Source organism: Anser anser (genome assembly GCF_964211835.1).
Source record: "Anser anser genome assembly, chromosome: 2".
NCBI classification, from domain to species: Eukaryota; Metazoa; Chordata; class Aves; order Anseriformes; family Anatidae; genus Anser; species Anser anser.
Window position 1 is genome coordinate 26,628,617 of NC_139721.1, and position 14,643 is coordinate 26,643,259.

The following is a 14,643-nucleotide window of genomic DNA, read 5'->3' on the forward strand; positions in this document are numbered from 1 at the left end:
GAGTTGCTGCGGTCGGTGGGACCTCTGGAGGTCACCCAGTCCAAGCCCTGCTCAAACCCCTGCACCACGTCCAGGTGGGTTTTGAGTATATCTGCAAGGACGGAGGCTCCACAGCCTTTCTGGGCAACCTGCTGGGGTGTTGAGCACTGTCACCATGAGAAAGTGCTTCCTTACGTGCAAGTTGAATTTCCTGTGTTTTGATTTGAGCCCATTGCCACTTGTTCCGTCCTTGAGCACCACTTGAGAAGAGCCTGGCTCTGTCTTCATTCCCTCCCATCTAGTATTTATACAGGTTGGTAAGATCTCCTGAACGGTATCTTAGGCAGGCCCAGGTCTCTCAGCCTCTGCTCATTGCAGTCAGCCTGCTGTTTGAGACTCCCGTGCCTTCCATTGTTTTTCTTAAAATATTAAGAAGTGAGAAAGAATGGTCATAACATCTCTGTTTATTTACAAAACAATCACAACCTTTTGCAGGGTTAAACTTGACAATTTGAAATGTTATTTTATGTGAATCTGTCTCATAAATCCATAATATCAAGACCTTAAAAGGCTGTAGAGTTAGCATGCCTGAAGTGGCTGTTGGTAGCTGACAGGCCAGTTCATCTCTAGGTTGTTTGTTCAACAGAGTGCCATACCTGTAGTGAGCAAATAATTACTGTTTAATGGCATCAGTCCAGTTTACACTAGAAAGGATGGCTTTAGATTTGGTAGATATATGCACTATAAAAACCTGAGGCAAAAGAACACAGTATCTGGGTTGTCCTACTGAGGAAATAGAGAATCTCGACATAAAATCTCTATTTACAAAGCACGAAACACATCCAGTTAAACACATTGTTCTTCACATTTACCCAAGGGTGGCTGTCATGCGTCTTTAGACCAGAAATATGAACCTGAAGCTGCTCTTAACTTCTCTTTTTTTTTTCTTCCTTTTTTTTTTTCCTTTTTGTCTCAAAAGATTTTAAATCGGGACTTCCATAAAAATATTGCCTTCAGTTCAGGAAATTACACTTTTTTTTTTTTTTTTGGTGTGTGTGTGTGTGTTAACTAGATAACTCTCTCTACTTGAATATTCATAAGGTTTTATGAAAATTGTGTCCTCTTTTGCAACAAGTTACAGAAAATATGCAAAAGAAACCTCATGCATCCAGGAAACTAGCTATGGCCAAGAGAAAGTTTTTCAGGTGTTGCTAACAGAGTCAGATAACATTGACTTCAAAATCACCACATTAAGGACGTGTTCAGCTTTAGGTACCACACAGCCTTTGGTTACAGTCTCTTTGATTTCTGCCCATCAGGAGATCTGGTTCCCTAGAATATAACACAGAACCTCACCTATTATTAGTGCTATTGATAGTATTAGTACTATTACTAGTTTGTGCTTTTCTCTTTGTGGACATAACCTTGAGTAAAAGAGAAGAACGAACAACCACACCTGTGTCCACACCTACGCACAGGAGCGGTCTTTCCCCAGCATCCTTTTACATTTAAAATTGAAAATATTATGCTGGAACTTCAGTTTTTAATACAAATGAGGTAGATTGGAAAAATCGTATTTTAAGAATCCAACAAACACTCATGGAGTTTCTCTGGAAATAGTATTCTGCATAGGCTGTTGGAGTTATAATTGATTAGATACTTCTCCCAGAAATAAAATGTTATGTTCCCTTGAAATTCTACATGTTAGTCTGGCTTTCTCAAATGTCTTAGTTAGATTGTTTGCTTATGTTTGTTTGTTTTATGGGGATTTATTTTGAGTCCATGATTGCATCAGAATAAATTATGTTTTCTTCAGATGTATCTTTGTCAGTAAAAAGGGATTTAATGCTAAGGAAACAACTAGAGAGAGGGGAATAAAACATACCAATCCATAGCAAACATTTCCTCCCATATAGAATCAGTAAGCATATTTTAAATGGATTTATTTACATTTCCTGTTCTGTTCACTTCTGTTACAGATTCAGGCAGTTATTGGGTGCTAGGTATATTCCAGTTCTTTACATTTTAAATCATACTAACCAATTAGGCAGTTTAAAGTTCCTGTATTTCACTAAAATCCATTATTCTACGATTGGTAATAAAATTACACATTTGTGCATAATTTTTAAAGTCAATTGAATTTAAAATATCTTTTCCCAAGTAGTAAGGGATACTGGAAAATATGTGGAACACCACTTTTTTGTTAATCACAAAGTTATTTTTAACAACATTTTTACCATCATTTTCCTCGTGATCAACTCGAGTGATAATTTAGTATGTTTAGTACCAGCTTGACACTGCAGAATTCCTGAAAATCCTGTGGGCATATAAGATGGAAGCATCAGAGCAGGGGACTGGTGTCTCAAGCCATGATACGTGACATGGAACGAAAGGTCTTTGTCCTCTTCAGCAGATGCAGAATGATCAGTGAGTAACTGAAGAAGGCAACAAATGCACAGAACGCAACGTGCAACCTGCACATTGTAATGCGGCATGAGAAACAAGGAAAATGCCTGCAACATGGTGGTAAGATTCCTGTGCTTCCACCCACTGCAATATGAGATTAAAGTTCAACCTGGGTAGCAAATAGAGCTGGAAAGCTTCAGATGTCACTACAGGAGTATGATCTACTCTCTGTCCTGATAAATATTGCAGTATCTCGGTGCTGGAGCTCACCCAGTCCAGTTGTCTCATCGATAACAAACTTGCTCCTTGTAACATTAAATGACTGAAAAATGTATGAACTGCAAGGCCCGGTAAGCTACAGTGTAGTGAAACTACAAGATGAGCAAAGTTTGCTGCAAGCCTGTGGCACTCTGCCTAACGTACTGAAGAAAGACAAAGAGAGATTAGGAAGGCTTGAGGTTATTTGCTGTTAAGCAAATTTATTTGCTTGTTAAGCAAGATGGCAACTAGGAAATCTAACTGTAAAACAAGTCTCTGCCTTTCCAAGGAGAAAAAATAAAGACAGAGGAATCTCAATCAAGAACTTCTGTACAGATGCAACAGATCCTGCCAAAAAGTTGAGATTCTTGCCAAGAGGGACAAAGAAAAGACACTGGAACAAGCTTAAAGGAGCGGGTGTGACAGGTTTCTGGGATCTTTTAGTCTCCTGTTGAATAAGTCTTTTAAATGGTTTTCTTCAGAAGTTTCAAAGTGCTAATAAAGTAATACTTGCTTGGAGAATAAAGATGCAGCAAGGTCTGTGCCAAAGATTTCTTTTAATAGTACAGAGGAATTGATGGGAGGGTCTTACTGCCTTTTTTCTCTTCAGAGAGAAATTTGCCTGAATATCTCAAAAGGGGTCAACGTAGTGTTCTGGGCTGTCAGGAAATGAGAAGAATGGTGCAAGGTCAAAACTCTCAGCCAGTGGTAGACTACATAGCTGTGGTAACATCATTAGCACACAGAAGAAAATATTACTGAACGCAGACTGCTTTGACAGATGGAGAAAGCCTGGAAGATATGACATGACAGACAGATAGAGGCATAAATGATCTCTGGAAAATGCTGCATTTGGAAGAGATTAACCACCCGGAGTCTGCTGGTGATGTCAGTCTTCCAGGCATTTAGGATGAGAGCTCATAGATCCAACCCTCCATGCAAGCATGTAATGTTTTATGCTGTGTATTATTGGAAAAAAGTCAATCAAGATAATATTTTGCAAGACAATTTGCTACTTAGGTAGGCATTAGATGGTAGCAAGGTAATTAGGGTTTTTGCTACTTGACTTTAGATAAACTGGAAGAATTCTTGCAGAACCTTCTCCAAGTTGGTTGGCTGTTAGTGAGTTTGGGGACACCAGTTTCCTAAGACAGGAACGCTGGCGTGAAAACCTGCTAGTATAGATACTTGTAAAAACCTGTTAAATTAGAAAAAAAAAATCAAATTACAAGTACCCAGAGAGAAGGATGAATAAAAATGCAAAGAAAGCACTTAATTGTGAATATAACTCCAGATGTTTCAATTATGGACGTTACAGCTTTGCCAGTCTCCTGTGCAGAACCAAGTGGCAGCTATTGCCTTGTTCTCATGACCACGGCTAAAATGCACGGGGACAGCTGGCTGCAGTTGTACCCAGCAGGGTGGAGAGGAGCCAGTCTGCTCCAGACTGCCAAATCACTTGCGGTCAGACTCTGCACCAGTTGTCGCAGAAGGATGGGTATTCTTTATCGTCTTTCGATATTTGGAGGGTTTCGTTAATTGTTTTGCCACAATGGGAAGTACATCTCACATATGTTTGAAAGGTAATATTGTTGGGAGGGAGAATAGCTAGCAGGGATTTAATTACCAGTGAGTGGGACTGGGAAGGGGCTAGATGTCAGAGAAGAATTACGGAAAGGAGCGGGTATCATCCAGTGCTTAAAAGATTAGTGAGAAGTGGTCAGGCCAGAATTTACAGACTGTGGAAACTGTAGAAGCTGATGGTTCAAACAAATGTGTGGAATTAAGCATCTTGCAAGGTGTGTGTCAAATTTTGTGACATAACCCTGAGTAAGGCAAAAGACATATATTCAAAACTGCCATAGATTTGTTTGCAAGAATAATTTTTCGGGGTGGGGGGGCGTATCTGTGTGAAGACAGATGTTATGGCGTGTTCTAGACTTGTTCCATAAACTTGATCAATTTAATCCCTAAGGCCCTAAGGCAACTGTTTCAGCAGCAGAACAAGTGAGTCTTTCGGACAGGTTGTATTGCACTTTGGGTTTGTGAGCTGCTCTGCTGTTAGTATATATAGAAAAATATATTAGTATAATATAATTATGTATTAGTATATATAGAAAAACAGTAGTATATAGTTAGTATAAAAATAGTATATAAATAAAAATAAAATATATATATATATAAAAAAATATAAAAATAGTATATAGAGAAAAATACACTTGGGAAGTATGTGGAAGTTATTTTAGATTGCTCTACGAAAGACATTGTCAGTTGCATACTGTGGCATCTCTGTTGTATTTGACCAAGACCAGACCAACAGTATGTTCTAAGACTAAATTAGAATAAATTACCAGTTCATGCAAGTCTACCTTTGTTCTTTTAACTATCACCTTCATTTGTCCTCTGTGTTTATTATGTGCGTTATTGTGCCTAGATATATTTAATCTATGTTTTTATTAGTTCTAACATAAAACTAAGCCTAGCTGGCTAAAGAATTCATAGAAAATATTCAATATATGGATTATTCTACTAATACAAGTACACTGTTTCTGTCCAAGCAGTCAGAGAGCTACGAGTCTTTTCTAGATGTAACTGTAACTTTAATCATCTTTGGTAACAAGCACGAGACGCTTGCTGTATGCTTTCTGTTTGTAAGTAAAAAAAAAAAAAAGAGTCATTTCAGTGTTGATGTACACAGATGAACATTAGCCCTTCCAATTTTAGGTTATTTTTTGTATTATGTTAAGGAAAAATAGCAATGACAAAACATTCTGCACAGAAACATGAATTATTCAAACACATTCTGTGGCTGATCTGAAATACAAAATGCTGCAGTGCAGGAGCAGGTTCAGAAACAATAGAGTGAAAGTGACTGTGGACTCCTGTAACTTAAAACTTGAACCAGTGACTTGCTTTTAATCATTTTGCTATCAAACAGTCTCTAAAATATGCTTGCAACTATGCCAAAATTGTGACACTTCTAGGTCACAGAAGCAAGGTGAAGCAGTTCTCTTGTGGTATTATCCCCCTGATAATTTGCAATCGTGTTCTTCAGATAGGTATTGTGGAGGATGTATATTTGCTCCTCATTTGATATTTACCCTTCATCTCTGTGGTAGTGCACAGTATGTTTTACTTTGCTGTAAGAGCAATGTGATACTGAATGTCCATTCTGTAAAAACTAGATTCTCCATGAAAAAAACAGAACATTTAACAGACTTGACCCTCAGCACTGCAAAAATGCCCTCACAGAGCCTGCTGGTGGAATTCTGGGGTAATGTCCATGCCTGCTGTGGGGCCCTGCCCATCTCTGTAGGCTCCGCGATGGATGTTGCTCAGCACCTGGCCTGCATGAAGTGCAAGCATGCTTCCACTCTGTGACAACATTCCAGTAAAGATACATTCCTCACACAACTAATAGTTTAATAGTTCTCATCTCTCTCTTTTTTTTTTTTTTTAAAGAAGTCTTATTCTGTAATCCCATCAAAGCTCAATGATAATCTTAATGTTAACAACTAATAGTGCTACTCTCTATCATGTATCCCTGTCTATCATCTATCCAGATGCATATTTATTTGGAGGGAAGCAATTCTGTAATTGTTTATTAGGAAAGGCTTCCTGTTACCTGAGACCTTTTCTTATAAAAAAATATGTTAGGACATGGGTTTTCATTTGTAAATCCATATTTATTTATTTATTTTTAAAGAGTAGAACTTCCCTACTACCAGTTCTGCTAGGTCTTTCTCTGTGTTTGTTATTTTATCAAAGTCCATCTCCTGAAGGCCTGTCCTCTTTCCTGAAAAAAATCTGAAAAATATGATTCAATCATATATCTGATGCACAAAAACTCTGTCAAATGTAACTCCTTACGTAAAAATGATTTTCAGCTGCATATAATTTGTGGTGTTCCTCATAATTTCTTAAATACTTTAGGCTAGCTCTATTGTGTTGCTGTAATTTCTCTTAGACATAACACCAGGATGCAAAGAGCATTTTAAATAAAGGCAACAACATACTGCTTGCTCCTGACAGTGTCCACTGCAGGCTTCATGCCACCTTCTCAGAGTCAGCTCTGCACACTGCATAGAGGGCTGAGGCTTGTCATGGGGCAAGCTGGAAAAAGAATAACATGCTTGTAAAGATGTCACAATTGCAGTTAAACTCATCATGAACCTAATGTTTTTCCATTCTTCTTTTATGAAACAGAGTGTGCCCAGTCGCTCCTGAGCCTGCCTGTTATGGAAGTCAGGTTGCACCTCTCAGGAACAGTGGCAAATCCCTGGGGTGGCACTGACGCTCTACAAGGGCGAGGAGAAGATTGTGAGAGAAGCAAACTGGTCAAGGCTGGCATGTATCAAACTGCGAGGGATCTGGAGATTATAAAGGGAGTTACCAATGGTTTTCAAATGAGGACAAAAAGCCAGCTGAAATTCTTCAGTTACAATAGGCTACAGCATAATGTCCTCCAACATTTTTTTTTTTTTTGCTGTGACTTCTGTATTCCTCCCTCCTTTAATCTATTCCAAATGCAGCTGTCATCAGCATCCTAATGCATTTGCTGTTTCACACATTTCTTTGAATCACACTTTTCTTGTGTTGCCCAAATGGGAAGTGAAGGAGAGTGGGAGAGAAACATCAAAACAATGGTGTCAAGTACTGAACGATCTTGCATTCAGAAATAGCTCTTAAAGGTAGTTAGTTGAAAAGGAAAGCATAAGACTTCAGTCACTGAATGGGGCAATGTAATTACTTACAGGGTCTCAGAGTCATGGTTGGTTTTCTTTTCTGTTTCTCCTGTTATCTGCCACAGCTATTTGTAGCATTTTATTTCTGACTGCATTCTTACATGAGCAATGCGTGACAGCGTGTTTGGGCAGCTCCTACCATCCTGGAGCCTTGGTTCTGATTAGGCCTTTCGACTTGTTCTGTAAACCAAATTCAGTGAGAATGCAAAAAAGAAAAAAAAGACTGTATGATCAAAATATTTTGGTGAGAAGTACAATTGCTGCTGATACGGCATTTCACTGAGCCTTGTAACCACTTACATGGCAGTAAATCTCACTTTTAGTGTAGCTGAGACTGGCAGTGTGTTTTTGATTCCATTGCAAGATGGTCATAATGTCAGCCTCTATTTTTAATCTGACAGTCTCATTTCCGTAGTTAACCGATAATAATTAAAAGTGACAAATGCATTTTTCTTTCACTCTGTTCAGTGACTTACAGCTATGTCACCAAATGGGAAATGCAATTGCTGAAAATTAGTGGAAGTCGTTTTTCATCCTACCCAAAACCCGTCATATATTTGTTTCAAACCTTCTGCCTTTCCTTCATTCTGGCATCAAAGAAAACCCATAAAAAGAACCATACAAAAGGTTTTATCCCTTTAAATGTTAGATTTCTAAAATTTAAGAATAGCACAGTACCCACTGACAATTCAATTATAGCTACACCCCCTTAGCAACAACACTTTGACCACACTTTACGGTGGTATATGAATGTGCCTTATTAAATCACACTGTTTTAATTGTCACAGCTTTTAACTGCTTCATATCTGTAACAGACAAAATACTGCAAGAATTGTGGAGTTTGTGTAGTGAAACAAAAGGTGGGACCAGACCACAGTGGAATATATGAATAGTAGAGCCAGAAGGGAATTCATATAATTTATGCAAGTACGAGTTTAAATAATGACAAAATCCGGTCAAAAAAATCAAACCAGTGAAAAACTATTGCAGAAACTTTAGGAAAGACAAGAGGGGTTTCTATTGTGTCCCAAATTTATTAGCAGGCTTTTCATAAGACTCCTAGACATTACTTTTTTCATTCTGTTTGTCACACCGGCTTTTGCTTTGTGTCCTGTCTTGGACCACAGAAATGGTGTGCAGTTTGCACTTAGTTTTACATGTGTTTGAAGACAGAATGGGATCTGATCTGCGAGGTGACTTGGCAACATTTTTTGAAGCAGATGCCAGTAATAACTGTACTTGTAGCTTGTTTGTTTTTCTAAAGAAAGTATGTAGTGTGCTAGATGGGCATTTTTAAGGACCATTTTGAGAAAACATGTAGCTAAAAGCACATAAATAAGTAAGTACTGACTATATGTTTTCCTATCTGAGAATAAATGGATTATTCCACAATCCACTGAGGTACAGTTTACCTTTCTCTCTTTTTTTTTTTTTTTTTCCCTAAGCTTGCTCGCTCTCACTCTGTTTGACTTCCTTGCATGTGGGGTAAAGGATTATTTGTCTGAGTGTGTGATTATTCCTCTCTCATTACTGTAAATAGAATGGGAGTTTGTATAAGACATGCTGTATTTCCTGGATTCAAATGCAATTGTTTCTCTTTACCTCACATTAGACAAAAGACATAATGTATTATAGCTTCAAGCACACATTTTGAGAGTAAACACAGATCTTTTGGTGGGAACTGCTCATGGCAACAACTTCCTTCATGCTGTCACATGAAAGAAGGAGCTATAACAAGGTAAAATTTGGATCCATATATTGTCTGGTTACCTCCTTAGATCCACACAGTAAAAAGTTCCATCAGAATTTCTCACAGAAGAGTCCTACATACTTTTTTTTTTTTTAAAGTCGTATGTCTGATGCGTTTTTAATATTTTCATTTTTTATTTGCACCAAATCCTTCAAATCTCAAAGCAGCATGACATGGCCTGTTAAAACCAAACAAATTGACTGTCCCAATATTGTTACCATATTCAGTATCAGACATAAGAAGTGGTGAATGCACCTAAGCCACATTATCAGTAAGACAAAGGAAACTTAGTAGACAGTATTCACTCAGCTCACATGTTTTTGAAACAGAAGTCAGACCAGGGCACCAGGCCATCTGCAATAGCTGTGATCAGTCACAGACAGAAAGCTTAGAAAAAGCTGGTCCTTGGAAACTTTCAGGTCAGTAATACATAAGGACATCAGTCTGTCAAAATTAGCTGTTTCACCACTGAAAATCTTGATTTTTGTTGGCAGATTGTAGAGCAAAATTAAACATTTGGCCACCTCCTACTCATGACTGAAATCTGTGCTTTCATTTATGTAGTTTTTCTGTCTTTAGAGTCTTCAGCTGTGGAAGTGCAAACAATTTTGAAAAAAAGTGGAAGAGAAATAAGAAACCCTGCCCTGAATGGACTATATGATTTTTGCATTAAATCTGCATGAGTAACACAGTGAAGGTAAAATTAGATGTAAAAATCAAAACTGGCAAAATGAATCCACCCAACAGTAAGGCTTGCTTCACCTCAACAGCTATGTCTGAAGGCAAACTAACAATTATTTTGTTGGAAAAAAATGGGGAATTCAAGTGTAATAGATATTTAATAATAAAGCTTCTAAAAGGCTTATGTATTGTTAATACATAAGATGTTATGTATTGTCCCAGTATCTTCATCACTCCGTTCTTTGTCTTGTCACTTGACTACTGAATTATGCTGGCTTTGAAGGAGGGGGTCGTGTTTTCTTCTTTCTTTGTAGAGCATCTAGTACCACTACACCTTAGTTTGGATTGTAATCCTGGGGAATACTACAATATGAAGACGTATTTATAATACTTTTCTAAATGAATAAGCAGCATTCAGTACCAGACAAAAGCAGATGCTGTCACATCCCCCAGACTGTATTTATCTCAGTAGTCAAATACAGTTTGCTAGTGACCAGACATACTGATTTTCATCTTCAAATAATATTTTTGGATGAATGCATGATGAAAATAAAATCATCCAGCTCCTCATTGGGATTGTGTGAAAATCCATTGGGACAAGTTAACGTGAGTAATCGGCACAGAAGCAGACATGGCTTGTAATTTGGCATGTTCTTAAGTGGCTTAGTTTCTCTGCTACAACTTTGTTTGGGGATCAGTGCTCAGTAATACGTATAGGGCTCTGCATTTGCTTGAAAAGCCCCATGTTACATTACTGAAACAACAGGCAAAAGGCTGATAATAGCTTTATTCAACCTTGATGAAAATGTTAAGTCTAGTAACAATAAAGGCTTAACTGTTCTACACGCTGGCCAACTGGCCTTTGCTTATTACAGAAAACAATTGCAAGTATTTAGCATTTCAGGACATACAAACCAGAACTACTCAGGGATGCAGGATATGAATATATAGTCCTGGTGCTTCCACACTGTTTGTGGAATGGCAGAAATGTACATTCTTTTAGTCAATATTGGTAACCTCACCTTGGAAAATTAGACATTATAGAAATTTCTATTTTGCTTTCATGCATTCAGGTGAAACTGATGAAATGGTTTGAAATTTTTTGAAACTCCAGGTACTCTTCGGCAGGATTTAGGCTTGCTTGTTTTGAACTGGCCTGGCAGGGTAAGGAAGGTCCAAGGTTCTGCAGCTGGTGCTGCCCACCTGAGACAGGACTCAGGGATGACTTCCAGCTGTTGCTTGCAGAACCCAATTAAGTTGAGTGTGCATCCATGGAGCTGGATCCATGGCTGGTTTGCTTACTGCAGCTATATCAGCTGGTTTAATTAAAAAAAAAATGAAAATGAGTGTTGCCTTATGGAGCTCTTCTGTAGAGCACATGCATTGGTAAGTGAGCAAAGGACTTGTAGCATGTTGTAATATAAAGACCATAGAGGCTGTTTATTTGTACCTGTAGTCGTTGTGGATTCCTGAACAGCTCATGTTTGTAAATTCTACATTTAAAATAAGACGTAAACTAAATCATGGCCTGGAGGAGGAAAAAAAAAAAAAAAAAAGGAAAGAAAAAAACAACAATGCTTTTTTTTCTTTAGTTTCACTTTTGTGATTTTTTTTTCCTGAGCTTGAATCCCTAGTTACAATTAAAATCACTTATTTTGTTAATTCTTAATATGAAAAGCAGATTTCTTGTTGTGTTTAGTTGATTGATTATATGTATTTGTGTATTTATTTCCCCAAAATTGCTTTATCTAATCTGATCTAATTTGTTGTTGCTCTTAAGCTATGTTCTTTATTAAAAAAAAAAAAGTTTCCACTCTCTCAGCTGTTCATGACTTTGGTTTAAATACTTGAAGAAAGTTATACATGATACTGTTTTAATTTTAGAAGTCAAGTATAGTCTCCCCCTCTCTTCTGCTTTTAAACTTTTTTCTTTTTTTTTTTTTTTTTTTAAATCTCTCCAGTCCCTTTCTCTGACCCTTCTTCCCTTAGACTGTGAGCATGTGAAAATGTGAAAAGCTGTGTTCAGGTCACTTCTATTAAATTCTTTTTTTTTTTTTTTTTATTAAATTATTTCCTGCAGAACTTCTTTTTACTAATACCTTTCCTTTATTTGCTGTTATTCATCCTGATTTATCTAACATACAATTTAGAAATACTTCAGTTGAGAACAAGAAAACTTCGACAAGTTAGGAAATTATTTCTTTTATCTTAGCAGAATGGAATTTTGCATGTCATTTCAGGTGCAAGGAAAACCTACAGGACTCTTCATTTCTGATGAGACTCTTCCTGCAAGGTTTAAAAAGCAATCCTTGCAGATCCACCAGCCAAAATGTTGCCTCTTCTCCTATGACATTACCAATGTCAGCAATGAGTTATCATCCTCACAAGGACAGAATGGTCTTGTCACAAATAGTGGCAGATGATGACAGAGCTTTTTGAGGAAAAAAAACAGGTTTTCATACAGGAAAATCAATATATTTCCATAACTTTAATCTCAGAAGTTGCTGAGATATAATCTATATATCTGGCATCCATGTATAAAATCTATTGACTTCATAATTTCTTGGGATTGCTTACAGACTGAAGAGCTGAGGGCTTGGCTTTCTATTATACCCACAGTGCCTGATACCCACTCCCTGGAAGCCAGAGAGCTGTGCTCATAGCACTTCTGGTATTTGCAGACTAGCAGTTCTGAAGTTATTTTAACAAGTATTCAGTTGTGATACTGGGATAGCGTTATGCCAGCAAGTAGTTGGTATGATTGCCTGTAGAATCATTTCTGAATATCTCTTTCTGGAGTATGTGGCTCTTTTTTTCTTTGAACTATATAGATGCTCTGTTGCCTACGTTTAGGATCTTCAGACTTTTCAGGGGGTCTCTTTCTCTATTTTTGATTTGAGAAAACCAGTAGGGCTCCTGTTACTAGCTTGCATTGCAAGCACTGCAATGTTCTGATTAAAAGCTTTCTATCATGTGAGAGAGAGAGAGGAAAAAAAAAAAAAAAAAAAGTACTGCAGATGCCCAGGCTAAATTCATCAAATCTATGAGGAAAAGAGAAAGAATGCTTTGCTGAGGCTGGGATCACATGTCCTGTACTGCCAGTGTCCTAATCCAAGGCAAACTGAAATGTTTCATAGCATCAATGAAAGCCATCACAGTGCTTGGGGCAATGAGGCATCAAGCCAACACCTCCTGAATCACTTTTTCTATGGCAATCTGTTTGTGCTAGAATAACAGCACTTCCCCATTTAGAGGGACATGGCAATATTTTCACAGATGTCCTCACTGGTCATTTTATTTTTGAAAATTGAGCTGCAGACTGCAACAGCAAGTGCACCAAAAATATTCCCTTATACACCACCCATTCCTGGTGTTTGGGACTCAGCCCCGAACAGCTCAGCTGCCTTGTCACATCAGATGATAAGAAGGCATTTTGACATCATTTAGCCCCTGACCTTCGATTTCACTCTCAATAAGCAGAAAACCAAACATACCCCACAAAACACTGAGAAAATAGAAGCTGCGACTGTGTCATTCTAAAACGAATCCCTATCTACAGATGAGACATTTCCCTGCTTTCACACAATAGATGCTTTTATTTATTACTATCAAGACTGGAGCCAAACAGAACAAACTCTCTCTGTATACGGATACTCTTTTAAATTGTTAGTGGGTTTTAAAATTGTTAATTAGCTGATCTGTGATTAATGTGACTCAAATAACTGGAAAATCTCATAGTCTCATGATCACAGGGCTTTTCAACAGACTGGTCTACAAGTGCTGCTCACCCACCTCATAAGTACAATGGTGTTTAGCACAGAAAGAAAAAAGTAAAAAACTACGTATTGGTCAAATTGACAATGCTTGCTGATACTTGCTGTTTAAACCAAATTACCATACTTGCTAATTAAAACACTCCCTTAGCTTCTTCTGCCAAAAAATATACTAATTGCAAAACTGAATAGATTATTTTAAAGCAGCACAGATTTCTATTTCATTTCCAAGTTTCTCAGGTCATACTGAAGCACCTTGCTTGCAATGGAGGTCCTGCTCCAGAACATACGTTCTCGTCTGTATTTTGTGTATTTTTGAACTGCTAACACTCCTCCTTTTCCTTCCCTCTCCTTCCTCTGAAGAAACAAAGCCAACCCTTGACCCCAGCTGAGCTGCTAAGCTATCCAGCTGGGGAGCAGGCCGCTGTGAGAAGCATTTCTTACCAGTTAGTCAATTTGTTGTTTCATGCAAGTCAGCTGAGTCCAGCTTAAATCACCAAATCTGTGGTTGGTAGTAACTGGTGTTAAGCAAACACTTTTTTAAAAACTTGAATCCGGACCTTCGTTTGGTAAAAACAGTTGGTGTCTGATTGTTTCCTTGAAACATCATCCACTGAAAACAGGTATCAAGCTGGGGACAGAGGGCAGTGGAAAATCTGATGTGCAAATACAGCTGAGACACCAAGTGGTAAATTATAGTTTCATAACATAACTACCAACTACCACTAGGATACAACTTAATCTGTTTAATTAAATCAGCTGACAAGTGTAATAATACAAAATATGTGCTTAAGGTGATAAAAGTCACCTTTGCTAGAAAGATCATGTGAGAAATACTGCCAAAACTTCATTTATATATGTAGAACTGAGGGGTGTTATAAAAATTATGTCCAGATCAGATTTGTTGGTATAAGCAGCTTCATTTTTGTAAGGATTCTCAGTATGAGCAGCCTCTGAGTCTTACTCTTTATCAGGCTTGCAAAACATGCTCTTGTTGAATTTGCTACAATATTACTTTACTGATTCTCAATTTTAATGCTTTGCCAAATAC